The sequence below is a fragment of the Heteronotia binoei genome, chromosome 10 (assembly GCF_032191835.1).
Source record: "Heteronotia binoei isolate CCM8104 ecotype False Entrance Well chromosome 10, APGP_CSIRO_Hbin_v1, whole genome shotgun sequence".
Taxonomy (NCBI): domain Eukaryota; kingdom Metazoa; phylum Chordata; class Lepidosauria; order Squamata; family Gekkonidae; genus Heteronotia; species Heteronotia binoei.
Genome location: NC_083232.1, coordinates 12,678,906 through 12,696,224, shown reverse-complemented (window position 1 = coordinate 12,696,224; position 17,319 = coordinate 12,678,906). Strand labels below are relative to the sequence as shown.

The following is a 17,319-nucleotide window of genomic DNA, read 5'->3' as shown; positions in this document are numbered from 1 at the left end:
AGCCCTCCCCTGCTTCAGGGTCATCAGAAAGTGGGGGGGGGGATGTTCTAACCCAGGGGTGTCAAAACATGCAGCCCAGAGGCCAAATCAGGCCCCTGAAGGGCTCCTATCAGGCCCCCAAGCAACTGGCTGTCATCTGCTTCCTTCTCCCTCTTTCTTGCTTCCTTCTGTGTAACAGCTTGCTTTGCAAGGCCTGCTCAATCGCACAGGAGCTACAGAGCAAAACCGATATTTTTCTCCATTGGGTGAGGCTCTTCCCTTGGGGAGGAAGGGGATGAGACAGAGCTTTCTTTGCCAGGCTCTCTCAATCTCACAGCAGATCTACTGAGCCAAGCCTTTCTCCCTTCTATTGGCTGAGGCTCCCCCCCCCCGTCCCCGGGGGGAAGGAAGGAAAGAGCCACAGCTTCCTTTGCAAAATTCCCTGGATCCCATGGGAGAAATACAAAGAAAGCACCTTTAAGACCAATGAGTGCTAATGTTTTACGCACGTTTTAAGTTTTCTTTTAAAATGATTTATTTTTGTTTGTCTGTGTCCTTTATAAAGTTTATATTTCTGCTGCCTAATCTTAAATAGTTATGCACACGGCCCGGCCCAACAATGTTTCATTTATGTCAGATCCAGCCCTCATAACAAATGAGTATGACACCCCTGTTCTAACCAACCCACAACACTGGGCTACCTTCCTGGACCAAGTCAAAATAAAGAGGCTAAGTCAGATCCCACACTTTTGAGGGGACTGGAAAGTTCTCTGACTCCTTTTCTCAGAAAGCTCACGTCACTGATCTCAGCTAAGAGTCTTCCTTCATCTAAGTATTTAACTGTATCACATCCTCCAGCTCAATAATGCAGTCCATAAACCATCCTCCACACTATTACGGGGCACTTTCCAATTAAGATGCTAAATATGGCTATTCCCAAGTTCCTGCAAAGTACACAGTGGTTTTACAGTATTGGACAAATTCTTGCGCAACGGCTTTATTGCACATAAGTGTGTAGTGCTTGCTTTTCTGACAGTGGGAACTGAGACTTTCATGTCTCCCTCTGCCAGTTTATGAGCTAGTAATTTTCTTGGCCTGTCAAAAGTTTCAGTGTTCACTTGTTCAGCACACATCATATGGCCTGCTGTGTGTTCTTTTAAACTAGATTTCTGCACTATTGTACGCGACTGGATTTTCTCTGCTAAACATGGCTTTCCCCCTCTCATTTCTCTGTCTGTACAAGCACACTGTATTTAATACAGAGCAGTCTCACTTGCTTCCAGGGTAATATTTTTACTTCTAGCGCAGCATTAATATCTTTTAAACTGCATTTCTCTTTATGCATTTAGCTAACAATCACCCTTGCAAAGTTTTTAACCTATGGCTTACAAAGCCTTAAAGTTTTTAACCTAGTGGCAGCCTTTAAAGTCAACCAAGTTTAATTAGACCAGCTTCAAGAGGGGACTGAATAAGCATATGGAGCAGAGGTCCATCAGTGGCTATTAGCCACAGTGTATTGTTGGAACTCTCTGTCTGGGGCAGTGATGCTCTGTATTCTTGGTGCTTATGGGAGGGCTTCTAGTGTCCTGGCCCCACTGATGGACCTCCTGATCGCACTTGGGGGTTTTGGCCACTGTGTGACCAGAGTGTTGGAATGGATGGGCCACTGGCCTGATTCAACACGGCTTGTCTTATGTTCTTATGTGACACAGAGTGTTGGAATGGATGGGCCATGGGCCTGATCCAACATGGCTTCTCTTATGTTCTTATGTGACACAAAGTATTGGACTGGATGGACCACTGGCCTGATCCAGCATGGCTATTCTTATGTTCTTATGTGACACAGAGTGTTGGACTGAATGGGCCACTGGCCTGATCCAACATGGTTTTCTCTATGTTCTTATGTGACACAGAGTGTTGGACTGGATGGGCCATTGGCCTGATCCAACATGGCTTCTCTTATGTTCTTCTGTGACACAGAGTGTTGACTGGATGGGCCATTGGCCTGATCCAACATGGCTTCTCTTATGTTCTTCTGTGACACAGAGTGTTGGAATGGATGGGCCATTGGCCATGGGCCCATTGGCCCAATGAGACACGCATGAGCTTCTCACCAGCTGCAGCTCTCCTGATCTACACTCTGTCCCAGGAGACTCTCTCACCTGTGAGCATAACATTTCTGGGGGACATGAGTAGCCATAATAAGAAGGGGGGGGATGTCCTGCTGAGTGCATAGTCCCTTGACGAGTTGTCTTCAGCTTTATAAACCACCGCAAAAATTGAGGAGCCAGACCTATATTTTCCCCCCACCCTCCAGGGTTTTGCATTTTAACAAAGGGGGGGGGGGGCTCACAAGACACGCGGAGGAGAATCCCATCTCCTCCCCATCACTGAGTTCAGTACGGCTACAGACTCCACCACTCACCTCCATAGTGGGGGCAAGGTCTGGGAGCTGCAGACGCACACCTGGAGTGACTCCCAATGGCCACCATTGCAGAATCACAGTTAGCGTGTTATCCGTGAGTCCTCCAAGTTTGCAGGAAAATCCGTTTAGTATTGGTGCGGCCCCAATCGGATTTCGATATCCACAGATTGGGGGGGAGGGGTCACAAGCTGCTCATAGATATACAAATCACCACAGCTTCTCCCTATGGTTACCACAAAACCTCATTCTAAACCGTTCTGTTCCTTGCCTTTTTGCAAAGCTCTATAAAAAGTGCTGTTGCAGCAAATAAACAAATCTGGGGTAACTCTGGTTTTTGTCACAGCAAACCCAGAGGCTAACCTCTATCCCTCCTCTAAATAAGCTGTATGCTTCATCGAGAGAGCAAATAACTACTGAAAATACTAACACTTCATTGAAATTTCTAGATGCCACAGCACCTGGGATTTCCCACAGATCACTATGCACAAATCTGAATTCCCAGCTGCTATCTTCTATGCACCAAAGCCCCCATGGTGTTCCACCAGAAATACCTTGTTCCTTTTTTTAAAGTAATGTGCTAAGCTTTTAGTTTCTCTCTCTGCTCTGCTGGTTATCCATAAGCACGTCCTATCGCTCCTTCCACACACGCTGAATATTTTTTCTAAGACTTTCATTCCAATCACAGGATATTAATAAATGTGAATGGAATGTATAATGGGCATATACTTCCTATGGAATCCTTTCAGGAAAAAAAATAAATAATCCAGGAAATGAATATGTGTTCCTATGATATATACATATATACATCACACGCACACAATGTAAGATGTTTGAACAGCTATATGCTGTATCAGGCAATGCAATTAAATGTGCTTTAATTCTTCAGACTTACCCACCAACTGCTCTGCTCAATTACTGAAATCCTTCATGTACTTCTTGAGCAATAACCCTAACCCTTGATTAACAGAATGATTAAAGGGCTGGAACACTTTCCCTATGAAGAAAGGTTGATACGCTTGGGGCTCTTTAGCTTGGAGAAACGTCAACTGCGTGACATGATAGAGGTGACATGATAGAGGTTTACAAGATAATGCAAGGGATGAAGAAAATAGAGAAAGAAGTACTTTTCTCCCTTTCTCACAATACAAGAACTCGTGGGCGTTCGATGAAATTGCTGAGCAGACAGGTTAAAACGGATAAAAGGAAGTACTTCTTCACCCGAAGGGTGATTAACATGTGGAATTCACTGCCACAGGAGGTGGTGGCGGCCACAAGCATAGCCACCTTCAAGAGGGGTTTAGATAAAAATATGGAGCAGAGGTCCATCAGTGGCTATTAGCCGCAGTGTGTGTGTGTGTGTGTATATATATATAAAAATTTTGCCACTGTGTGACACAGAGTGTTGGACTGGATGGGCCACTGGCCTGATCTAACATGGCTTCTCTTATGTTCTTATGTTCTTAGATCAGACCTGAGCAGTCTTCTTTATGTCCGTTAATTACTTTAATTCCAGGTGAACAGCCATGCTTGAACTGTGAATTTAAAACAATCCCATACAATTGTCAATCTCTACAGGGGTCACCAACGCTGCAGTTTCAGTGATTTTATCAGCTTCCTCTGTAGCCCTAATGTTGTACACAAACAAAATGGGAAGCCCAAATTATACCAATTTTCTTATCCCAAATTGTATCTTAAACTTGGGGTTTCTCTTATTCTGAAAGGGACGGGTCAGATTAAGTTACAGATGAAATAAGAGTCCATCCTTTACTTAAGCAGCAAAATGTCCCCATATACTGTGAAGCAGTTTCCCCCCCACCCCTGGCCGCAATTCGCAAAGACAATTTGTATATCTCTTCTCTAGACAGACTGCTCAAGGTAATTTAATATTCAGCTCATAATGATAACCCTCCCCGATTACTTTTTTTCTGCAGGCAGAATTCTGCTTGCAACATCAGCATTCTCATTTGAACCTTTAATCCTTAAAGACTCCTCTTAGCCAAGGGTCCCAACAACACCTTTCTTGGTGGCCCCCAAGTGTTTTAGAAAGTCCATGAGGCCAGGTGGGTCTCTTGCCCACCTGGACTTCTGACCAGTCACTGAAGTTTTGATCGACAATGCATTTTATAATAGCATTGTTTCAGTGGTCACCATGATGTCTTATTGCAGGGCTGTCAAACATACAGTCCAGGGGCCAAATCAGGCCCCCAGAGGGTTCCTATCAGGCCCTTGAGCAACTGGCTGTCATCTGCTTCCTTCTCCCTCTCTCTTGCTTTCTTCTGCAGCTCAGCTTGCTTTTGCCAGCTTGCTCAATCACACAGGAGCTACAGAGCAAAGCCTCTATTCTCTCCATCGGCTGAGCCTCCTCTCTTGGGGAAGAAGGGAAGAGGAGACACATATGGCCCAGCCTGACAAGATCTCGTTTATGTCAGAACTGGCCCTCATAACAAATGAGTTCACACCCCTCTCTAACCCCTCTTTCCCAATATATTTTAAATTACCTTCTTCTCCCCTGCACTTGTGCTTCTTCGCTCTGTGTATGTGTGTGGCCCACCACTCCTGAAGCAGCCATTTTGTGACTCCACCCAGTACACTGCACCAGAATTCCAAAGTTGCCTACAGGCTCAAAAAGGTTGAGGACCCTTGTTCTTATAACCTTCACTCATAATTCAGTTTTTATATCATTTGTCTTCTTGTATTCTTCTGAGGTCGGTAAAATGAGTCCCCGGCTTGCTGGGGGGAAAGTGGAGATGACTGGGGAGGCAATGGCAAACCACTCCGTAAAAAGTCTGCCATGAAAACGTTGTGAAAACAACATCACCCCAGAGTCAGAAACGACTGGTGCTTGCCAGGGGACCTTTCCTTTCCTTGGAGAGCCAGTTTGGTGTAGTGGTTAAGGGTGCGGACTCTTATCTAGGAGAACCGGGTTGATTCCCCACTCCTCCACTTGCACCTGCTAGCACGGCCCTGGGTCAGCCATAGCTCTGGCAGAGGTCGTCCTTGAAAGGGCAGCTGCTGTGAGAGCCCTCTCCAGCCCCACCCACCTCACAGGGTGTCTGTTGTGGGGGAGGAAGGTAAAGGAGATTGTGAGCCGCTCTGCCACTCTTTGGAGTGGAGGGCGGGATATAAATCCAATATCATCTTTTATCCTTCAATTCTCCTGTTAGCTTCCAAAGCAATATGCTTATCTCCATCCTCATACTCTGTGGGTGCCTATACCCTAATTGTTGCACCCCAATCTTATCATGTCTTCAATTTTTTTAGTTTCTCTTTCTGCCTCGACCTACTTCTTGCATCCCAATCTCTCTTGGGCTTATTCTAATGTTTGAATCTTCTGTTCACCCACTTTAAGATCTTCAAAAAGCCTTCCTGATATAGTCTTAATGTTGGGTAATTAGTATTTGTTCTTGTTTTCTGTACGTCTTTCCCACTTGCATTTGTCATTATCCAATAAATTTTTTTTTCTTTTCACAATTCAGCTAAATTAAAATCCAACTTCAGACAAATGGCACAAGATCAAGTTAATGGGCTTAATTTACCCATTAATGTTTTGCCGTAAGCACATTAAAAATACACTCAGTCCAACCGAGTTGTACAAGTCATAGACACAATAGCTAACAAGAGAATCCCGTTAATCCTAGTAACAGTAATAGAAACATACTCCATTTCTTTCTCACAACCACACATTTAACTCCCTCACTGGTTTGGACTTCCAATGACATTGCAGGAGGCCAGTTTTAATACTTACCGTGCAATCCCACACAGAGCTAAAAGTCTTAAATCTGTTTCAATCAATGGGTTAAAACTGGGATAAAAGGAGGTACTTCTTCACCCAAAGGGTGATTAACATGTGGAATTCACTGCCACGGGAGGTGGCGGCGGCTACAGGCATAGCCAGCTTCAAGAGGGGGTTAGATAAAAATATGGCGCAGAGGTCCATCAGTGGCTATTAGCCACAGTGTGTATATAAATAAATAAATTATTGGCCACTGTGTGACACAGAGTGTTGGACTGGATGGGCCGTTGGCCTGATCCAACAGGGCTTCTCTTATGTTCTTATGTGACACAGAGTGTTGGACTGGATGGGCCATTGGCCTGATCCAACAGGGCTTCTCTTATGTTCTTATGTGACACAGAGTGTTGGACTGGATGGGCCACTGGCCTGATCCAACATGTCTTCTCTGATGTTCTTATGTGACACAGAGTGTTGGACTGGATGGGCCATTGGCTTGATCCAACATGGCTTCTCTGATGTTCTTATGTGACACAGAATGTTGGACTAGATGGGCCATTGGCCTGATCCAACATGGCTTCTCTTATGTTCTTATGTGACACAGAGTGTTGGACTGGATGGGCCACTGGCCTTATCCAACACGGCTTCTCTTATCTTCTTCTGTGACACAGAGTGTTGGACTGGATGGGCCACTGGCCTGATCCAACATGGCTTCTCTTATGTTCTTCTGTGACACAGAGTGTTGGACTGGATGGGCCATTGGCTTGATCCAACATGACCGGGGAAGGCAATGGCAAACCACCCCGAACAAGTCTGCCGTGAAAACGTCATGATGCGACGTCACCCCAGAGTTGGAAACGACTGGTGCTACCTTTGCCTTTTTAATACCCAAAGGAATCAGTACACTGATTTAGGCTACACCGAATGTTACGTTTCATTGCTTTGGCCACGTTACTGTATCTAGAATTCGGCTGAAGGTGACAGTCTGCTATTGTACACAAACTCCAACAAGCCTGTATAGATTTTGGATGCATTAACAGTTTAAATCAGAACTTCCAAACACAACGCTTGCAAAAACTTCATTTAAAATGCCTGAATATCATAAGAACATAAGAGAAGCCATGTTGGATCAGGCCAATGGCCCATCCAGCCCAACACTCTGTGTCACACAGTGGCCATAAGAACATAAGAGAAGCCATGTTGGATCAGGCCAATGGCCCATCCAGCCCAACACTCTGTGTCACACAGTGGCCATAAGAACATAAGAGAAGCCATGTTGGATCAGGCCAATGGCCCATCCAGTCCAACACTCTGTGTCACACAGTGGCAAAAATTTTTATACAAACACACACACTGTGGCTAATAGCCACTGATGGACCTCTGCTCCATATTTTTATCTAAACCCCTCTTGAAGGTGGCTATGCTTGTGGCCGCCACCACCTCCTGTGGCAGTGAATTCCATATGTTAATCACCCTTTGGGTGAAGAAGTACTTCCTTTTATCCATTTTAACCTGGCTGCTCAGCAATTTAATCGAATGCCCACGAGTTCTTGTATTGTGAGAAAGGGAGAAAAGTACTTCTTTCTCTACTTTCTCCATCCCATGCATTATCTTGTAAACCTCTATCATGTCACCACGCAGTCGATGTTTCTCCAAGCTAAAGAGTCCAAAGCGTTTCAACCTTTCTTCATAGGGAAAGTGTTCCAGCCCTTTAATCATTCTCATGGCCCTTTTCTGGACTTTCTCCAATGCTATAATATCCTTTTTGAGGTGCGGTGACCAGAACTGCACACAGTACTCCAAATGCTGGTTCAGTAGATTTCAAAAGCCTGCTATATCGGGCTTCAAAAACTCGTTCTTGTGCATGTCCCAATCAATCAGCCATAATTTCATAGTCTCATGTTTGAAACTTGGCAGAGATACTTCCCTGATTCCAGCATCGTCTCCGCCAGACCCTTCTCAGAGCCAGCTCCTGAGAAACCCTGACGTTTAACAGTCAGCACTGTTTAACTGGCAGCAGCTTTCCAAGAGGTCAGGTAAAGGTATTTTGCATCACGCTACCTACTCCCCTGAGTCTTTGGACAAGAGATGCTGTGGATTGAACTAGGGACCTTCTACGAGCAAATCAGATGCTCTACTACTGACCCACAGCCCCTCCCACAGTCCTCTCTAGGAATAAATTTCCAACAATGTCTTTGGCTGTAGCATCTCACAGCTCCTCCCTGGTGTACACCACAGGTGTGGCCCTGTGAACCACACTACTCTGATGGCAGCAGGGCCAGAAAAATCTCACAACAAGCAATCACCCTTTAATTGTTTTTATTAGAAATCATGTATGTAGTTTTATTTCTATTAAACCAATATAAAGACTTAATCAGCAGGCAAGCATTACGGAGGAGGAGAACCGGCTTAACTACCCAATACTTCCAAGAACGGTGTCAGATGGCACGAACCTTAATTTCAGGAGCAAAAGGCCATAATTCAAGTGTTCTCTACGTTGGTAGCAACTGCAATTCCAGCATGTCATAGCTCAGGTCTCTGACAGAATCCAAGCCAGCCTCACTTTTTCTGGGTCCTAGTTCAATTGTGATTTTTTTTGCCCAGTAACCTTGGGGGATGGTGACATCCAATCAGGACCCGTTCTCAGGAGAAGCCTCTAGAACATGACCTCACTCCTGGCCAACGATCCCTCTAAGCTGTGGAGTCTTGTGAGCAAAAATTCCACTTTGTGAGCTACTGACATTAAAGTTACATATGAACATATGAAGAACATATGAAGCTGCCTTATACTGAATCAGACCCTGGGTCCATCAAAGTCAGTATTGTCTACTCAGACTGGCAGCGGCTCTCCAGGGTCTCAAGCTGAGGTTTTTCACACCTATTTGCCTGGACCCCTTTTAGTTGGAGATGCCGGGGATTGAACCTGGGACCTTCTGCTTCCCAAGCAGATGCTCTACCACTGAGCCACCGTCCCTCCCCTATTGTGAGCTACTGCATAAATTATTGTACTCTGGGGTCAATTTTTCTTGAGCTGAGACAAAAACGTGTGAGCTGGAGGCTAAAAAATTGTGAGCTAGCTCACACTAACTCAGCTTAGAGGGAACACTGCCCCTAACCCTTCCCCCTTCCATCCTACGGGCACAGCAGGTTCTCATGAGTACCAAATGACCACTTCGATTCCGGACTGCGAAGGTAATGGCCATGTAGGCCAACAGACCAATAAACAACACCTGCAAGGTGGAACAAGCCCATTACTATTCACATTTAACCCTTGAAGGAAAGGCTGGGATGCTCTGCCTGACAGGTGAAGTGGTTAGATGTTGGAGCAGGACCTGAGAAACCCAGGTTCTCTCTGCTGTGGATGCTTGCTGGATGGCCTCGGGCCAGTCACATGTTCTTGGCCTAACCCAGGGGTGGCTAAACTTGCTTAACGTAAGAGAATAAACATCAGATGTTTGAGAACCACAAGACATAAATGTCAGACGTGGGAGGGAGGGAGAGAGTTCTCCAAGGTGCTGGGTTCTTTTTTTTTTGGCATTGCCTAATTCTGCAATGTTTGCTACTCCGTGCCACTTCTTCACGGCTCATCATAGCAGGAAAAATTCAAGCCACCCTCTCTAACCACTTGAAAGTCTTACAAGCAGGGCCTCTACTGTGGTTCCTGAGACTTTTATTTTATTCTATTTACTTTAAACTTTACTTATATCCCACCCTCTCCGCGAACGGACTCAGGGTGGCTAACAACAACCAAGGATTACATATTAAATCAATCAAACGATACAAAGCTAAAAGCTGTAAAATTATGAATATTGCATAACGGCGCTAGTCACAGCTTCTTACGGCGGCTCGTGGTTTCTTCAGTGGACCGATTCAATCCTTAGCCACTGGCTCACACAATTCCATGGCAGTGATGGGCTTAAGGGTCAGAAATTTGGGCTGTTAAGGCTGATGTTGCCAGGAAGCCTCAGTGCCGAAAATCACAGCACACACACACACGCGCGCAAAACCTCTGTGGAGGACTTCTTCCATTATGTTATGGTTTGCCCGCTGAATTCAGAACCAAGATGCAAGTTTCTGACTGAAATAACAAATCACCTGTATATGGCTTCTGATATGGATAAGCTAATATTTCTGCTAGCAGAGATTGACTCTACGGTTTTCTTGTAAGGTAGCACTTTTTGCTTCGGTTGCTAGCAAAATCAGGGCAAAGGCAGTAGCCAGTAAAATGATGTTGTTAACTGGACAATTAGAGCCTGATTGTGGATTCATGGGGATGCTGCATGGAACTAAGATTGTGAATAATCTAAATTTGAATGTGCTAATTTTAGAGTCCTTGTCCACTTTTAACTAGTAAGTTGCTGTAATTGTAATGGCCAATGGCTTTACGCAATAAATTTTACTGAACTGATATACACACAATGCCCTACAGGCCACCTAAGGGAAACGGCACAGACACAAGCCAATCCACACCTTCCATCGACAGCTGTCCTTGTAACACTCCTGAGGACGATCCTGGTCCAATGTCCACAGCGGCTTCTCAGCTGCTTGTCACTCCAGGCTAATCTCGGATCATGACACAGATATCACGCATACCTCTTCAAACAGTAATGATTCAGACCCGTGCTGAGTAACCAATTTCTCCCCTTCTCTCACGCCCTAGATAAAGCAAGGACGTTTCGCAAGGGGATTTCCTCTTTTTTTGAAGCTTTTGGCAAACAGCGATGCTGAGATGGCACGGTGCCCAGTGGAGTAAACACGAGATCGCTGCGTGGGTACTTTTCAGGCGGAAAACAGCACGAGGAAATTCTCTCTCCTCCCCCCTCGCCCCCCCGCCTTTAATTGTGACTTGTGTCAACATGGTTTGCGTAGTTGCCGCCAGCTCAAAGAAAACTCTAAAGGCTTTGGTGTTTTTTTCCCTCTGCTCGATTTCTAGAAAATCACAAATGCAAGTTTTCACGCAGTGCATGCTACTGGGAGGGGGCGTGCCGTATTCACAAGGATCAGGATAAGGCAATGGGAAGTTTGCTCCCCTCTGAGTTGCAAAACTCCAGTCAGGAAGGAAGAAACCCATAGGCGACACTTGACCCTTCACACTCTTCTTCCTATGAATTGCAGCATTCTTCGCAAACGCATTTAGTCACATCCCAGAAGCTGAGATTTCAATGCCGGAACAAAATGGGGGGGGGGGGGGGGGAGGAGAAGGCGTCCGTAATTCAGTTCCAGATTTCAACACACATGAAAGTACAGTACGCAGCGGGTCCAAAGTTGTGAAAGGGTTTTTAAGACAAGCAGTCAATGGCTGAGAACTCTAAGTTGCATCCTACCACTCCACTTTACTCAAGAGTGAAGGCTTCAGCAGACCTAAGAGACCCTGCTACCAAGAGAGTCTTAACCAGAAGAACTGCTCTAGGACAGCAGAAATGTCCAAACTGGACTACGAGGATTGGTAGCATACAAGAATGCTAATCCACTATGAAATTAAATCACCCCTACAAACCAGTGCAAGGCGGTTGTCAGAATGTCACACTGAGAGCACGGAGATAGATCCAAGTAGTCAGCCGTGTTGGTCTGAAGCAGTAGAACAAAATAGGAGTCAAGCTGCACCTTTAAGACCAACTTAGTTTTATTCAGAACGTAAGCTTTCGTGTGCTCTCTAAGCACACTTCAGCAGACGAGGAATCCGGTACAGTGAACAAAGCCACACGTAAGCTGGCAGCCCGGGGCCCAGAATGCAAACTGGTACAAATTAAGAACCAATGACAGTATAGTAAAATTATCTGGTAGGGAGTGGTTGAGAATGCAAAACGGTAAAAAAAATAAAATAAATAAGATTCAATGACAGAATAGTAAAATTAACAAATTGAGCAAACCTTTGATCTGAGTAGCATGAGCGTCCCAAAGCAATAAAACAATATGTCAAAATGTGAGAGTGTCTGTTAATGACTATATTGTCTTAAGCCTGGGTCATAAGGAAGGTATTTATATCTGGAGCATGGAGGTTTCTTTAACCTTCTCGTCACTTGCAAAATGACACAGGGGGCTAAAATGGAGATTTCTTAATCTTCTCGTCACTTGCAAAATGACACAGGGGGCAAAATGACACAGGGGAGGGATGGTGGTAGAGCATCTGCTTGGAAATCAGAAGTTCCCAGGTTCAATCCCCGGCATCTCTAACTAAAAAAGAGTCCAGTCAAATAGGCGTGAAAAACCTCAGCTTGGGACCCTGGAGAGCCGCTGCCAGTCCGAGTAGACAATACTGACTTTGATGTACTGAGGGTCTGATTCAGAATAAGGCAGCTGTTCGTATGCTCACTTTCCCCAAGCTTCTACGGGAGGGACGGTGGCTCAGTGGTAGAGCTAGTGCTTGGTAAGCAGAAGGTCCCAGGTTCAATCCCCGGCATCTCCAACTATAAAGGGTCCAGGCAAGCAGGCATGAAAAACCTCAGCTTGAGACCCTGGAGAGCCGCTGCCAGTCTGAGTATACAATACTGACTTTGATGGACAGAGGGTCTGATTCAGAATAAGGCAGCTGTTCGTATGTTCACTTTCCCCAAGCTTCTACGGGAGGGACGATGGCTCAGTGGTAGAGCTTCTGCTTGGTAAGCAGAAGGTCCCAGGTTCAATCCCCGGCATCTCCAACTGAAAAGGGTCCAGGCAAGCAGGCATGAAAAACCTCAGCTTGAGACCCTGGAGAGCCATGAATAGGGCTGTGGCTCAGTGGTAGAGCATCTGCTTGGGAAGCAGAAGGTCCCGGGTTCAATCCCCAGCATCTGTGAGTCGCCCTGAGCCACTTGTTGGGAAGGGCGGGATAAAAATCATAAAGTAAATAAATAAATCTCCAAAAAAGGGTCCAGGCAAGTAGGGGTGAAAAACCTCAGCTTGAGACCCTGGAGAGCCGCTGCCAGTCTGAGTAGACGATCCTGACTTTGATGGGCCAAGGGTCTGATTCAGAATAAGGCAGCTGTGTATGTTCATATGTTTAAACTCGCTCTGGAGCAGTCCTGGTTCACTGCAGTTTCAACATCCTGGGGAACCCTTGCTTGTACATTGGCCGGGTCGAACAGCCTCCCCATCCTCCTTCAGAATAACAGTAGCATCTTGTTATTGCCAGTCTCAGAAAACCTAGATCCTCACTATACCTGCCCTGCCCTGGATGGTCCAAGTCAGTCCAGACTTCAGGAGCTGAGCAGGGCCGGCCGTGGTAAGTATTTGGATGGGAGACCACCAAGGAAGTCCAGGGTTGCCGAGCAGAGGCAGGCAATGACGAGTCACCTCTGTTCACCTCTTGCCGGAAATCCCTACGGCGCGGATGTCAAACTCATTCGTTATCTGGCCTAAATGAGACCTTGTCGGGACGGGCCATGTGTGTACCTATGAGCCCTCTGCTCACGACCTGAGTTCGATCCCAGCGAAAGCTGGTTCAGGTAGCCGGCTCCAGGTTGACTCAGCCTTCCATCCTTCCAAGGTCGGTCAAATGAGGACCCAGCTTGCTGGGGGAAAAGACTGGGGAAGGCAATGGCAAACCACCCTGTAAAAAGTCTGCCGTGAAAACGTTGTGAAAGCAACGTCACCCCAGAGTCGGAAACGACTGGTGCTTGCACCTTTACCTTTTAGCAGAGATATAAACTTTTTAAAAGACACAAACACAACTAAGGGTTTTTTTAAAAACAAAAACAAAACCCCTTAAAATAAAGCATGCTTAAAACATTAGTACTCTGTCTTAAAGTTGCTTTCTTTGTATTTCTACCATGGGATTCAGGGGACTGGGCAAAGGAAGCTCTGGCTCTTTCCCCCCCTCCCCAGGGGGATCAGGAGGGAGGGAGCCTCAGCCAATGGAGGAAATCAAGGTTTTGCTCTGTAGCTCCTGTGTGATTGAGCAAGCCTTACAAAGCAAGTTGAGATGCAGAAGGGAAGAAGAGGAGGAGGAAGAAGAAGAGGAAGAGGAAGAAGAAGAGGAAGAATTGCAGATTTCTACCCTGCCCTTCTCTCTGAATCAGAGACTCAGAGTAGCTTACAATCTCCTCCCCCCACAACAGACACCCTGTGAGGTGGGTGGGGCTGAGAGGGTTCTGACAGAAGCTGCCCTTTCAAGGACAACCTCTGCCAGAGCTATGGCTGACCCAAGGCCATTCCAGCAGGTGCAAGTGGAGGAGTGGGGAATCAAACCCAGTTCTCCCAGATAAGAGTACACGCACTTAACCACTACACCAAACTGGAAGGAAGCAGATGACAGGCAGTTGTTCAGGGGCCTGATAGGAGGCCTACGGGGGGCCTGATTTGGCCCCTGGGCCGCATATTTGACACCCCTACCCTATGGGGTTTGCCATGAGTCTGCTGCAACTTGACTTTACAAACACTCACTCTACCAGTTCGTGCTACAGTCCCTGCCAGGCACACTGACATTGCCAAGGGAAGCAGCTGGCACACTCATCCCAGCACGCTTGCTGCCCATTGCAAACTCTGCACAGTTTCACACCACCCGGTTGCACAGCAAGGGCCGACTTACAGCTGCAAGTCGGCGAAGTGCTGCTAGCACGGATGGCCCCACCTACATCCCACAGCGCAGGTGTGTTGTGAGATATCCAAAGGAAGCTCTCAGACTCCTGGCAACCAACTGCCATTCCCTCTTGAGGGACGAACATATTTGAACATATATGAAGCTGCCTTATACTGAATCAGACCCTCGGTCCATCAAAGTCAGTCTTGTCTACTCAGACTGGCAGCAGCTCTCCAGGGTCTCAAGCTGAGGTTTTTCATGCCTTTTTGCCTAAACCCTTTTTAGTTGGAGATGCTGAGGATTGAACTTGGGACCTTCTGCTTACCAAGCAGATGCTCTACTACTGAGCCACAGCCCCATCCATGGCTCTCCAGGGTCTCAAGCTGAGGTTTTTCACACCTATTTGCCTGGACCCTTTTTTGGAGATGCCAGGGATTGAACCTGGGACCTTCTGCTTACGAAGCAGAAGCTCTACCACTGAGCCACAGCCCCATTCATGGCTCTCCAGGGTCTCAAGCTGAGGATTTCCACCCCTACTTGCCTGGACCATTTTTAGTTGGAGATGCCGGGGATTGAACCTGGGACCTTCCGCTTACCAAGCAGATGCTCTACTACTGAGCCACCGTCCCTTCCCAAAATGTAGTTTCTGTTCTCTTCATTGCATTCACTGAAAGCACAGGGCTATTTTTGTAGCAGGAACTCCTTTGCATATTAGGCTGCACATCCCTGATGAACATGAACGTATGAAGCTGCCTTATACTGAATCAGACCTTCGGTCCATCGAAGTCAGTCTTGTCTACTCAGACTGGCAGCGGCTCTCCAGAGTCTCAAGCTGAGGTTTTCCACCCTACTTGCCTGGACCCTTTTTAGTTGGAGATGCCGGGGATTGAACCTGGGACCTTCTGCTTATCGAGCAGATGCTCTAACACTGAGCCACCATCCATCCCTCTCACCTGCACAGGTGGCCCACCTGTAGCACTACTAAAATTCAAGACAACTATAAGGAGATCCTGAACACGCAGCCCAAGTCAGGAAAACACTAAACAAACAGGCAGTCTCTTCATACCCTGGGGAGCCATCTTTGGATAAGGTCACTCAAACCCTTGCCTCATGGAAAAAAGATAAAGGGATGAAGGACAGATTAAGTGCAAGTTACCATCCTTTCTTCCCACCCACGCGTCCAGCATTTATTCCTCGAACCGAGAGACAGCAGGGCGGAGCAGTTAGAACAGGGGTGTCAAACTCATTCGTTATGAGGACCGGATCTGATATACATGAGACCTGGTCGGGCCAGACTATGTAGGTCATCAAATACAATGCCAAGAAGCGGAAATATAAACTTTATAAAGGACACACGCACAATTAAAGATTAAAAAAAAACTTAGAACACGCTTTAAGTATCAGCACTCTTGCAATATTGTGGTCAGTATCAATGCAAGCCCTTCCTCCACACACCCCACTTCATCCCCCAGAGAGGAGCCTCAGCCAATGGGGAAAATAGAGGCTTTGCTCTGTAGCTTCTGTGCAATTGAGAAATCCTGGCAAAGCAAGCTAGGACACAGAAAAGAAGCAAGAGAGAGGGAGGAGGAAGCAGACTTCCTCGCCGGCCTGAGAGGAGCCTTCCGGGGGCCTGATCCAGCTCCCGGGTCGCATGGTTGACACCCCTGAGTTAGAGTGTTCAAAGAGTTAGAGTCAAACATGTGGCCCAGGGGCCAAATCAGGCCCCCAGAGGGCTCCTATCAGCCCCCCCCCGAGCAACTGGCTGTCATCTGCTTCCTTCTCCCTCTCGCTTCCTTCTGCATCACAGCTTGCTCTGCCAGGCTTGCTCCATCACACAGCAGAGCTACTGAGCTAAGTCTCTCTTCCTTCTATTGGCTGAGGCTCCTCCCCCTCCTGGACCCCTGGGGAAGGAAGGAAAGAGCCAGAGCTTCCTTTGCCTAGTTCCCTGGATCCCTGGGAGAAATACAAAGAAAGCACCTTTAAGACCAACGAGTGCTAATATTTTAAGCATATTTTAAGGTTTTTTTTAAAAAAAATTCTATAATTGTGTTTGTGTCCTTTCTAAAGTTTATATCTCTGCTACCTAATCTTAAAGATGTACACACATGGCCTGGCCCGACAAGGTCTCATTTATGTCAGATCTGGCCCTCATAACAAATGAGTTTGACACTGAGTTAGAGTGTTCGAAGACCTGGAAGATGCAGGTCCAATTCCCCATTGTGCTATGAAGCTTACTGGACAACCTTGGACCAGCCTTGCTCTCAAACCCAACCTAGCTTACAAAGGCATCGGAGGACGAAATAGTAAGATGGTGCCTTCCATGGCTGCCATCTTGGAAAATGGCTACTACTCCCCTTGAGGCCCCAGACGCTTTCTATTGCAAGGGCTATTCCATCTATATTCCTTCCCCAACTCCGCCACATACTTGAAGAAGCTTTTACAGTAAAAACCATACAATTTTTTTAAAGCATCGAGCACCGGCCAAGAAACCTCCAGGTTATTAACCGCCGGGGCTTTTTTGGTAGCAAAAGAACAGCAGGAACTAATTTGCATATTAGACCACACACACCCTGATGTCACCACTGCTTCACATAGGGCTTTTTGTAGAAAAAGCCCAGCAGGAATTCATTCGGATACTAGGCTATACCCCCTGACACCAAGCCAGCCGGAACTGCGTTCCTACAAAAA

General features: G+C 46.5%; 1 protein-coding gene and 1 non-coding gene across 2 annotated transcripts in view; both read right to left on the bottom strand.

Moving 5' to 3' along the window:
* The window catches only part of OXSR1 (oxidative stress responsive kinase 1), a 177,522-nt gene that overhangs the window by 146,765 nt on the left and 13,438 nt on the right, over positions 1–17,319 (bottom strand). The gene's annotated exons all lie outside the window — the stretch shown is intronic.
* TRNAT-CGU (transfer RNA threonine (anticodon CGU)) lies at positions 15,052–15,123 on the bottom strand. Its single transcript has one exon. It is a non-coding gene; the product is annotated as a tRNA-Thr (tRNA).